General features: G+C 44.6%; 1 protein-coding gene and 1 long non-coding RNA gene across 6 annotated transcripts in view; one reads left to right on the forward strand and one right to left on the reverse strand.

The window, feature by feature from the left end:
• The window catches only part of LOC146425525 (ceramide transfer protein-like), a 323,504-nt gene that overhangs the window by 187,040 nt on the left and 124,357 nt on the right, over positions 1-12,107 (reverse strand). The gene's annotated exons all lie outside the window — the stretch shown is intronic.
• The window catches only part of LOC146425527 (uncharacterized), a 79,805-nt gene that overhangs the window by 37,398 nt on the left and 30,300 nt on the right, over positions 1-12,107 (forward strand). The window lies entirely within an intron of this gene.

A 12,107-nucleotide genomic window follows, 5' to 3' on the forward strand; every position in this document is an offset into this window, starting at 1 on the left:
ACAGAACCAGCATAGAGCCATAAAAGCAGACTATATCAACATGACAAGGAAGGCAGGAAACTAAAGGAAGTTGTGGCACCCTCTGCCTCAACTACCTTAACTAAGAGGACTGTCAGATAATTGGGAGCAACATGCAATCCCTTCCCATGACCACACGAATGCACCTAACTTTCAGTTTGTATGCCTCAAATAGTAAAATGCCTTTAATAGCATTAGAGTGAAGCTAGTAAGGAAAGTACAAAGGAACAAAACAATTATCTATTTTGCCCTGTGACACTGTCAGTTCAAAGTTACTCCCTAGCAAACATCCAACACAGAAAACTTTTTTCCCTTTAATCGAAAACTATTCTTAACAAAACATAACACAGGTACAGCTTCACACCTTTTCGAATTTGAATACAAAGAAATGTTACACATAGAAGCACATAGCGACATAACAGGCTGTAAGGTTAAGGCAAATGATGCGGTCTGAAAGACAATAAATATTGATTCCTGATGCCAAAGACAAGTCTACTCCTGTTTGTCGCAGTAGAGATGGACACGTGATGCAAAAACACGGCTCCAAGCCAGGAAGGAAGGTAGAAGATAGAGCGAGTTTTATTGCTACTGATGCCTGATGGGTTTTTTGTCCTTTTTCATTATACTTTTATACCCTTTTTATATACTCTTTACCCTTTCCCATTCCTGTACTTTTTACTCCCTGTATTTTAGCCCCACATGTTTATAACCCTTGTACTCTAGCCTTGTTCAGAATTCTTTGGAGAAGATGAAACAATCTCCACAATCTTAAGAACATGAGGCACCAACCTTGAAAGAGCCCCATCCCTGGGACATGTTTTTGTAAACTAAGTTGTAACCTTTTTTGGGGGAGGTAATTTGAATAAGGGGGCAATTACTTCATTTGTTAGGTTTCTTATTGGGGAATTTTAGATAGGTATGCTAATCGATGCAGTCCATAAATTGTATATGCGTGATACCGTCACTCTCTTTTCGTCGTGGTGCACCTGGGATCCTATTAAACCAAGGTAATACCCTTTTTCCCATACTGCGGTGTCTGCATCTCAATTTTTACCAGCATTTTAGGCATCACTGCAAAGTCTTTTTTATACTATTTTCTAACATTCATGCCATATAGCAATTGGCTCTCACTTGTTTTTTCACACCACCATTGGTCAGTTATTCCTAGTATACATCCTCTGTGAAAAGCAGCCTCCCTATTGCAGGTGTGAATTTTTCCCTGTTTTTCTGCCTTGTTGTTTTCTGCTTCTCGCCTCTGTCCACACCAGGGTTCCCACGGGTACGGGTTGTTGTCCACACTTTATTTTTACTTCTTGCTTCTGTTCATGCTAAGGTTCTTACAGGTATGAGGTTGTTTGTAACATGGTCAGTGTTTGTGAGCTGAGACAGACCTAGACAGACCTGCCATCGATTCCTACAATTCCCCCTTTTTTGTTTTAAAGCTAGAAATGCAGCATTTAAAAACTTCTGCAGGGCCCTTTCACAGAAAGGATAATAAACACAGCATATGAAGTACCGACCCGACATGGTCCGAAGGATTCACACAGCACGTGCCTTTAGAGTTTTTACAGCCATGGTCATGTGCCAGCTGCAAAAGATCAATGGCTACCTATTTTGCAAAACGATGTGTCTACTAAAATTAACACCAATTAACAATCCTAACAAACAATTTGGCACTAACAAATCCATAACCTAACTTATTTAACAATCCCAATATTTTTCCCAAACATCACTTCTAGAATTAAAGCTAAGACTGCAACTTAAATCAAGACTAAAACACATTTTTCTAAATTCAAGAACTCAAAAATATCATCACAGTCTTTTGCAACGGAATGTGAAAATCGTTCTTCACTCTGCAGTGCCACCATCTTCTGAAGTTTGCTTGTTGGTCTCATGACACTTTTTGCATTTCAAGTCAGGGCGCACACATCTTGCAGGTACCCATCACACGCCGGTATCAGTTGAAATGCAAGCATACCCACATCCCCAGGTAACCAGGTCCCATGGGCCTTCCCACCTGCCAGTAAACAGATCTCTCACCCACACCTTTTCTTGAGGGAAAGTCACTGCTCCATCCAACAGCAGAGAAAGACAATACTTCAAAAAAACCCAGGAATGTTAGAACTAGAAGATACTGTAAGATGGTTGATTGTATGCAAGGCTTTTTGCAGTCTGCTCTGTGATGGTTCCCCCACCATTCCCCCTTTTTGTTTTTTTCAATGATGCCTTGACTAGGGGGTAAATGAGGGATACCAAACTTGCAGGTCACATCCCACAGTCGCAAAAAACTGCCTTGCCCTCGCAGAGGGATAGGCAGGACTGATTTAGGGGGCGCTAGAATGTATTAATTTAAGAGAACTAGAAGCTGGATAATAATAATAATTTTTGAACTGATTTAGAAGGCCAGAGATTGGATAATGATTTACTAAGATTTGCTTGCTGAAGACAATTTATTATTCACTTAATGAATATGTGCCTACCTAGTATTGGGGAGGATAGAGAGAAGAGAGCCAAATAATTGAGAAAAACTACTGTGACTGAACATCCAGTTCTCAGACCCCAGAACTGGTACAAGTTGGTTCTAAGGCTTGGACTTGGACCAAGAACCAAGGAAGCATGCGCAAGTGAATAGGGTGAAGAGTTCATCGTGAGGAAGACTACTGACTTCACCCTCATTAATCATCTGGGACCCTCGCCCACAATTAATCCATGACACTGTGCTTGCATGAGCATATTTAAATGAACTTTGAACTCATTATAATATGAAGCAGGGATAGGTAATGAATATGTATAGGAGCATTGTGTAACTTTATGCATATGTAACCTATAACCTAATATAAACCTAATAAAGTGCTGCTGAAGGTGTGCATGTCTCTGGAGGGGCTACCCCCCATGCACCCCAGCTGGAATAAACGCATACCTACTTCATAACTATTTGAGTTGTGGAGTCAATCCACACCTCAGGACTATTATCAATTTTCATGGATGAAGGTACCCTTAAAACAGCAAATGCCAATCGCCAATGTGCGATAGCATCATGGCCTTTCTCTCCCGCATGAGCAAATGTTCACATAACAGAAGAAAAGGGAAGGTGTCAATCGAAATGTGCACATACATGAGACTACTAAATTTAACAAGTGACATCTGTTTGCCAGAGTAGCAATGCTTGCAAACTTCTGGGGTTGACACCTACAGGCAAAGGTGTAGTGAATCCTTGGTAGTCAGGACACAAATTAACAATGTCACGAGCCTGAATAGGTGTGAGTAAAAAATGTCTCTGCAAAGTATGTGCACTCTGATGGAAAAAATCATGTGATGCTTTGCCTTGTTGGGCTGAGGTGCTACCCATACAGGATTAGTGAGCTTATCAGCCCCAGAGTTACCTTCCGCTAGAAAACTTGGTAATGTAGTGGGACTTCGAACGTGCAAGATGCAGTAAAGATGCAGTCGATCTGGAATTGCAGACTACAAAGTTTTCAACAATGAAAACAAAGTAATATTGTTAACTGCCTTTAAAGTGAGCAATCTAGATGCTGTGCGATATTTGCAACATACGCTGAATTAGTAACAAGGTTCAGTGGTGTGTGAAAAAATCACTGGAATGCCATGGTCGCAGCCCCCAGCTCAACAAGCTGAGCAGAGCCCAACTGGCGACCCTCCAGCACCTGCCACCCAGACCCGTCTCCCTAGGCAACACAGGCCCCTCGATCTGGGGTGACAAGAAATACAATGGTATATGAAAGTAACACAAAGGAATAACAATACGTGAAATGAAACAATAAGCTGACTTAAGAAAATAGATCAATTGCCTAACCACTTTGCCATTACTCACTACCTGAATCCATGCTGAGCAAGACTACAACACCGAGCTTGTTCATAAACTAAGATATTATGCACATAAGGATAAATGATGTTCTGAGGAGAAAGCCTAAAAATTTAACTTTGTTGATTCCTTATAGGATCACAGGTGCCTGCAATTATGTTGGTACTATTTGCTTCGTACTGAGTAGCTCAGGCACGCCAAGGTCACAGATGAAATTCCAGGCATCCTCCAAACACTCAGCTGGGCAGATACCAAAGCAGCCCTGCGAGCCACTCTGCAGGCAGAGGAAAAGTTTTATATTCTGGAGAGGTCTTAAAAAGAGAGAAACTGAGGTTCATCCACAATAAGGCTATAAATAAGGCAGATTGTTGTGATTCATATACCAATTCTGTAGAGATGAAATAAAATGCATTGGGAAAAGTTAAAGGTGACTTGAACAATTTACATTTGGCTAAGACTCCATGAACATCAGAGGTATAGTTAAGATAAACACGTTTAAAATGGCTTCAACAAGGAATCCAGGTCCTGCCCAAGGTCTCATCAATCAAGGTGTTATCATCTGTCAGTCCAATTATCTTGCTGCAAGGCTTTCTCATTGTGAAAAGCTGGACACAAGTTTAAAACACAACTCAGTTGCACTAATTAAAAAAGTACTTTGAAAATACATTCACTAATGGACCTGTGGAGCCTTGACAGGGCCCCCCCCCCTTCTGCAGCACAGCCAGCACCTGCCTGCACTCCTGGCACAGGGGAGTGCCGCAGGGGAAAGCGAGGAGGAAAAAGTGGCGGAGCTGCCCGGCACCTCTGCCCGGCCCCGTGCTGAGCCGGGCAGCCCAAAGCCTCCAAGGGAAGGAAAACCCCGCACTTCCTAGCAGGACATGCTGGGGATTCGCTGCCATCCTGTCCTCCGGCAGCCCCCGGGAGCAAGGATATTAACATCAAGGCTTCTCCTGCTCAGAAAACAGAGAGTTCTGCAAGGAATAACAAAGTTGCTCCAATGTGGAGAATATTTTGCAATACGCTTCAAACTGCTTAGGGACGCCTCCAAGGCAAGAGCGCTGCCTCCAAGCAGGGGAAAGACAAGACGAAGGCAACGCAGCCACAGCAGGGGAATCAGCTGCTGAGGTGATATATTTTGGCTGTAATTGCAGCAACAAGTCCCGAGCGAAGTGCCACACTGTTAATTTGGCTACATCATTAATCACTTCACGGTTATGTTGTTTCTTTTTTGTGGCTGCCTCCCACTGCCTTCTCCTGCCCTATTTTACATTGTTTTAAAGTTTCAAAAAGCAAGCACCAAGTTGTTGTCATCTCCCGTGCGTCTCTGTCTCCGTGAGCAACAGCATCCCAGAGCTTTTCCTCAACTGCCCTCTAGGAACTCACACTAAAAGCAACACTGCTATCTGCTAGAACGCCCGTGTGCGTTAAGCAATGATTTCCATATAGACAGAACAGTTTTTTCCTGGCTAATTAAATTTTTTCCCATATTAGGTGTGATAAATGCATATCATAATGTTGGCTTTTTGCTAATATTACAATGGATACTATGTGTATGACTTTAATTCTTTTTTACAAAGGTAGCCTTGCTGTGAAAAATAGCTGTGTAATGATGACGAATGTCTTTCTTTCTGGTGCTAGCTGAGCTTAGACATAGTAGTGGAATAGCTGTTACAGTTTTGTTAGAATGCTTGAACTGCTTGCTTGAACTGGATAACATCCAACTAACGGTCCATCTTGGAGCTGGCTGGCACTAACCCCATCAAACATACTGGAAGCTTCCAGCAGCTTTTCACAGAAGCCACCCCTGTAGCCACTCCCCTGCTACCAAAACCTTGCACTGCAAACCCAATGCATGGAAATAAGGAAGACCCAGGGAACTAAAGGCCAGTCAGTTTCACCTTTGTGCCCAGAAAGATCATGGAGCAGATCCTCCTGAAAACTATGTTAAGGCAAATGGAAAAAAGGAGTTGATTGGTGACAGTCAGCATAGCCAAGCTTTGGTAGCAGGGGGAAGCTACAGGGATGGCTTCTGTGAGGAGCTGCCAGAAGCTTCCTCCATGTCTGGCAGAGCCAATCCCTGCCAGCTCCAAAGATGGACTTGCTGCTGGTCAAGGCTGGGCCAATTAGAAATGGTGGTAATGCCTCTGTGATAACATATTTAAGAAGAAAGAAAAAAAAGTTATTGTGCAGGTGTAATTGCAGTCAGAGAAGAGTGGGATGAGAATATGTGAGAGGAACAACTCTGCAGACACCAAGGTGTCTAGGTTTAGAGACAAGTTTGGGAGAAAACGCTCTGGAATGAACATTTCCTCTAAAGAAAAGGGTTTCAGCAATCCCTTCCCACTGATACAAAATAAATTTTCGTGGATGAAAGTGAAAAAAAAAACCTGTTTATTTGGCAAACAAGGTGCCCCCACAGCACAGGAGAAAATGAAAAACTGTTAGGTATTCAACAGTCAGTGTGGGGGTGCGGCGGCCCGATGCTGCAGATCCCGAGTCCCCGAGGCCGGCGGTCGGCGTAATCCACGGGGACGCTGCCGAGGATGCCATCGCCTGGGACTCGGAGGAGGCCGGGCCGTAAACCGCTCTCTCCCTCCCCTGGAAAGTTTTTCCTAAGTTTATTGGTTTAAAGTTCGCTTCCCCGCCCCTATCACCGCCCCCGCTGCTTGCCCTCACTAGAATGTTCTGTTGCCGGGCTTCCCCCATGAGTTGCTTGTAATCCCCTCCCTAGTTATATTTCATTTGCTCCCCCGCTTGTCCCTCATGTTGTCCCGGAGCCCCGTTGGCTCCGCCCCTGTTGTTCCTCCCCGGGAAACCCCGTATTTCCCCCTAAAAACCCCCTCCCTTTGTTCTCTCGGCGTGGTGTGGCCGCGACCCCAGCCCCGCCGGGCTCTGCGCCCGGTAGCGGCGTGGACCGCCCCACCCGAGAGCCCCCGGTGTGCCTCCCCCGCGCCGCTTCTCCTTAATAAACTGCACACTGGTGACTCTCAGCTCGTCGCACTTTCTTTATCACGGGAAGCGACCAGCGACTCCACGGCGTTCCTGCTCGGTAGGCACCCGCCTCCGCCGCGTGGTCCCTGCCGCTCCAAGGAGCGAGCCTGGGAACACTGAGGCTGACCGTAGCCGCCTCTGGGACAGAGCTGAACAGCTGGGAGGGCTGAGAGCTTGGGCCCAGGTGAGGCCTCCGAGGTCTCCCGAAGCCCCGGAAGCCATTGGGACTGAGGCGGCCGGACCCCTCCGGACCTTACAACTTCAAGTCAGAACTTTACCCTCCACATACCCACCCACCCACAGCGGAACAAACAAATCCAAAATGTCAGTGGAAGGGTAAAAAACTGCTGACCATGTGCCAAGAAAGAACAAAATGGCAGAAAACCTTTTGTCTCAGGGAAGGAAGAAGAGTCCACGCAGCAGTTTGGGGAAAAGAAAACAGATAGGAACCTGGTGAACCTCAAATGTTGGTCTTCTTGCTGCAGACGAAGCTGGTGGATTTAGAGTCCTTTCTTTCATTTTCCCGAGGTCTGGGCTAGGAGGAGTTGCTCTGGCAGCTCCCCGCAGGTCCCACCACCCATCTCCCCAGGGATGGTCTGATCTTCGGACCAAAAAGCAAGCCGAACAGTCCAAGAAGAAACAACAGAAGCCACCGAAGAATTGCTACTGCAGTCCAGGGAAAAACTTCTTGCCTAAGCTAACAAAAAACAAGGTAGCTAAAAGCAACGATGTAACACCCGTCTGCTCAGGAAGCCAAGCACAGGGGAGACAGAGTTTGAACAAAGCCCGTGCCAGAGTTCCCCTGGCTCCCGCCCCTCCCCTGGACCCAGCTTAAAGCTATAGGACCCATTTCTGGGCATAAAGCAGACAATCAGGAATAGAGTATGATCATAAAATCACCCCAAGACACAGGGTCAGTGAAGAATGAGGGGGAGGAGGTGCTCCAGACACTGGAGCTGAGATTCCCCTGCAGCCCATGGTGAAGACCATGGTGAGGCAGCTGTCCTGCTGCAGCCCATGGAGGACCACAGGGATGCAAAGATCCACCCACAGCCCATGGAGGAGACCCACACTGGAACAGGTGGATGCCTGAGAAGAGGCTGTGACCCCATGGGAGGCCTGTGGAGAGAGAAGCCCACACTGGAGCAATTTGTCCTTGAAGGACAGAACCTCGTGGAAGAGTGACCCACACTGCCGCAGTTTGGGGAGGACTATTGCCCATGGGATGGACTCACATTGCAGCAGTTCATGGAGATCTGTTGCTCCTGAGATGGACTCATGTTGGAGAACTTAATGGAGAGCTGTCTCCCGTGGGAGGGATCCTATGCTGGAGCAGGGGAAGGACACTTCTCCCTGAGCAGAGGGAGAAACAATGGGTGATGAACTTACCATAACCCCCATTCCCTTGTCTGCCTGTGCTGCTGGGATTTTGTTAGCAATAAATTTAATTAATGTCTCTAATTCAAGCCTGTTTTTCCCGTGATGGTATTTGGTGAGTGATCTCTCCTGGTCCTTATCTCTACTCATGGAACCTTCGTTATTTTTTTTCCTGTTCCAGCTGTGGAGGGGAGTGAGAGAGAGGTTTTGATGGGTATCTGGCATCTAGCCAGCATCAACCCACTACAGCTTTACTAAGGGCAAATCATGGAAAAGATTATTCTGGGAAGTATTGGAAAATACCTGGAGGACAACACAGTCATTGGCCACAGTCAGCATGGCTTCATGAGGGGAAAGTCCTGCTTGTCGAACCTGATTTCCTTTTAAGACAGGGTAACCCACCTAGTTGATCTAGGAAAGCTGGTGTTATGATCCAATTATTAAGGTTCTTTGGAAATACCTCTGCCCGAATTAAGGTACAAACGAGACCATATGCCAGTCAATAGTATGAGTTTTATTTGATAGTACAGATGAGAGAGAGAGAGAGAGAAGAAAAGAGAGAAAAGGGGGAGTAGGGAGAGAGATGGAGGGGACAGAGATGGACAGGGACAAAGAAGTATCACCACTCCGTGGGCCCCACTGGTGTCCTGATGTCCTCTTCAGCTGGTCTCGGTGGTGGAAGTCCCCGAAAAGCACAGAATGCCATAGGTTAATATACACTCAGGCCAGGTGGAAATGTCCAGGCATGTCCCTCCGGGGGAGGGGGCAGCCTCTAGCAGCAGACTCTGCTTGCATCACGTGCACTCCTGTGGTGCAAGGCATCTGAGGAGCACTTTGGGGGGTCTGTGATGGATTGTGACTCCCCCTCAGCTGCCTCTCACGTGAGATTCCCGTGGATGTGGCTTGTGGGGTTGGGGGTTCCACAGCTGGGCCAGTTTGTGTAATGGAGGATGAGTGTGTATTGCCTCTGACCAGAGGTTATGCCATCCTCCTCCCCCCTTCAGCTGGGGGGTAAGACTGTGCAAACCTGGCTTCTGTGAGCTGTGCTCTGCCCCCACCCCAAACTCAGCCAGAAATGATTCTCAGTACAGCTGGTGGCTTCAGCCTCTGTGGACGCATTCCTTTCCTTCAGACTGAGATGATTGAACAATAGGCTTTTCCCTTTATCTAATCTCAGCAGTTTGGCTCTCAGTACAAAGTCCCAGTCAGGTATCCTCAGGGAGGCTTCTTTGATCAAAACTTTGTATCAATGTTTGAGGCATGAACTATTTTCAGTCTCTGACAGCTGGTAGATGTAATCATTTGGGATACTGTCTCTCACAGCATCCTTACAGACAAAATGTCCAGCACACAGCTGGATAACCATGTTACATGATGGCTGGGCAATTGGCTCACAGGTTAGGCACAAAGTGTTACAGTGAAAGCTGTGACATCAGGCTAACATCCAGTCACTAGTGGGGTTCCACAGGGCTCCATCCTCAGCCCAGTTCTCTTGAACATCTTCATTAACGACTTGGATGCAGGACTCAAAGGAATACTAAGTAAGTTTCCTGGCAACACTAGATTGGGAGGAGCTGTTGGCTGATTCGCCTCAATCGAGATCAGAGACACTTCAGAGACCAAGTCAGAGAAGTGGGTATTTGCTTTATTCGGTGCACCAGATGTGTGGGAATTGTTTCCACCAAACACACACACCAGTACCTCCAAAGGCACAGTGTTATAGGTAAAATTCATGAATATTCATTACATTCCCTAGGATAGGAGTGGTTATACAAATTACTTCTCATAAGTCAATAATATTACTAGCGATTTCTTGTGCTCAATGGCAAAAGGATTCCTTTTGCCCCCTTTTATCTTGATAAGATTAAGGGAATCCACAAGGCCAGAACTGACGAGCGCTGTGCTGGTGGAAGGGGCAAAAGCTCAAAGAAACAAGAATGGTTGAAGTGCAAATAGATTTGAGTTTTCTATTTGACCACTCCTTTCTCATGGCTCCTGTCCCCCTTTTCTTTTTGTAATTTTGTAATTCTTTACAAATCTTGTATGTCATGAAAGTAAGTACTTTTCTCTATTTCATATCTAAATTTGTACTTTTGCCATTGAATATAAGCATCGCAATTCTAAGTACATAATATCATACAACAATAACTACTATTGCAGACAGTAAATAACAATACAAAAACACAAATAACTATTACATACATTTGTTTAAGTTAGGATTAACATAATTGCAACAGCTTGTATTTATAACTGTACATACTCTTTCTCTTCTGGCATACAGCAAATCTATAGTTAACTGTGAGATGTTCTTAATCTTGATTTGCTGTGCTCTTATGGCATCTGCAGGGACATTCATTATGGTCTCTACAGTGGCAGAAAGATTCTTCTTTACTTTACTTACTTCGGGCCAGGGTATAAACTACCTGGCAAAGCTGTGAAAATTGGTGGGTTTATCTATTAGTATAAAAGTTCGGAGTAAGCTTTGTTAGTTGAGGAACAACACTAATGTGGAGAGATACTAGTCTTATTGCACAGCGACTTTGTCATCCCAAGGGCAAAATTTTATGGGCACTGTGTTCATATATTTAATATCAACTCTGCCCTGGGGGCACTGGCTGACTCTTGGGCTTTGGTCTTACCTTAGTTTGATTTTTATTTTACTTATTAGCTTCCCTATAGGTTTAGAATTTTGAGCAGTTAATTTGAAGAAAAAGAAGACAGAATCTATAGAAATTCTAAGAGGAATGTTAATTCTTTTGGCTTTCTTGGGCCTTCCATCCCCTAGCAGGTTTCTTTGGAGTCAGGGTTGGGGAGAATGGAGCACTGCCTCTGCTGTGTGCATGACTGGACCTCACTGCAGGCTGGGATGCTCTGGGGATGAGGTAAGGGACAGTTCACTGTCTCACCAGGGCAAGGCCTGACTTGCCCCTTCCCCACACACCACACACACAGGCATCTTGAAGTGTCTCAGAGACATTAATTTTTCCAGTTTTGGCAGCTCACATCATGGCTCTAGACAGTGATCAGGACCACTGATAGCTTTTCTTGATTGTAAAATGGGGTACTTTTCTTCCTCACCTTGGTCGAATTTCTAGCAAACAGAGCAGAAAGGAAAGAGGAAAGCATAAAGGATAACTAAGACTCTCATACTGTTAGTTTTTTGCTTGTGATCCATTAGGCTATCTTTTCTCCCCTTTCCAGTCTTTTATTTTACTCTCCGTAAATATAGATTATCTTTTAATTATAGAAAAAAATATGCTCACAAATATTAGCCACCCACAAAAATCAACAGACATTCAGGATCTTTTTATACAATTTTGCAAGCTTTTTCTAGGACTTCAAATGTGCTACTGAAAAATGGCACTTTTAACTGCTATTTAAAATTTTAAATTTCAGAGCCCAAAGCCTGGCAGATTGGTCTATGACTTTTAGCGATTTTTTAAAGGCAGTATTTTCCTTTTGTGGGGCTTAGCATTCTTAAACACTGGACAAACAAATATGCATTAAACAGCAACAGTTATAAATACTTAGTAGAATAGCCAGCCATCTTTTTGAAACCTTTTCATTTTAAAAATAAAATTATTTTGTTATTGTTATATTTCAATTTCACAAATTTAGATTTAAGCTCATATAGCTTTCTCTTTTTTTTTTGGCTTACTTACCCCTTTGCATCTGAAGCCATACTTGCCATTACAATTATTACAAGGTTTTGCTAAGATAGCTGACTGTGGATAACACTGTTCTGGAAATACAAAAGGCAAAACCTTTTAATGTGTTTCATTTTGGCGTTGCAGCTTTTAACTGATTTACTGTATATTATATTGTCCAATATGGTTCTTTTGTGTCCTCTTTGTCTGGAGTTTTACATTAGAGAGGAGTCTCTGGCCGTAGATCTCAC

The sequence above is a fragment of the Lichenostomus cassidix genome, chromosome W (assembly GCF_008360975.1).
Source record: "Lichenostomus cassidix isolate B80296 chromosome W, HeHo_3.0, whole genome shotgun sequence".
Classification (NCBI taxonomy): Eukaryota; Metazoa; Chordata; class Aves; order Passeriformes; family Meliphagidae; genus Lichenostomus; species Lichenostomus cassidix.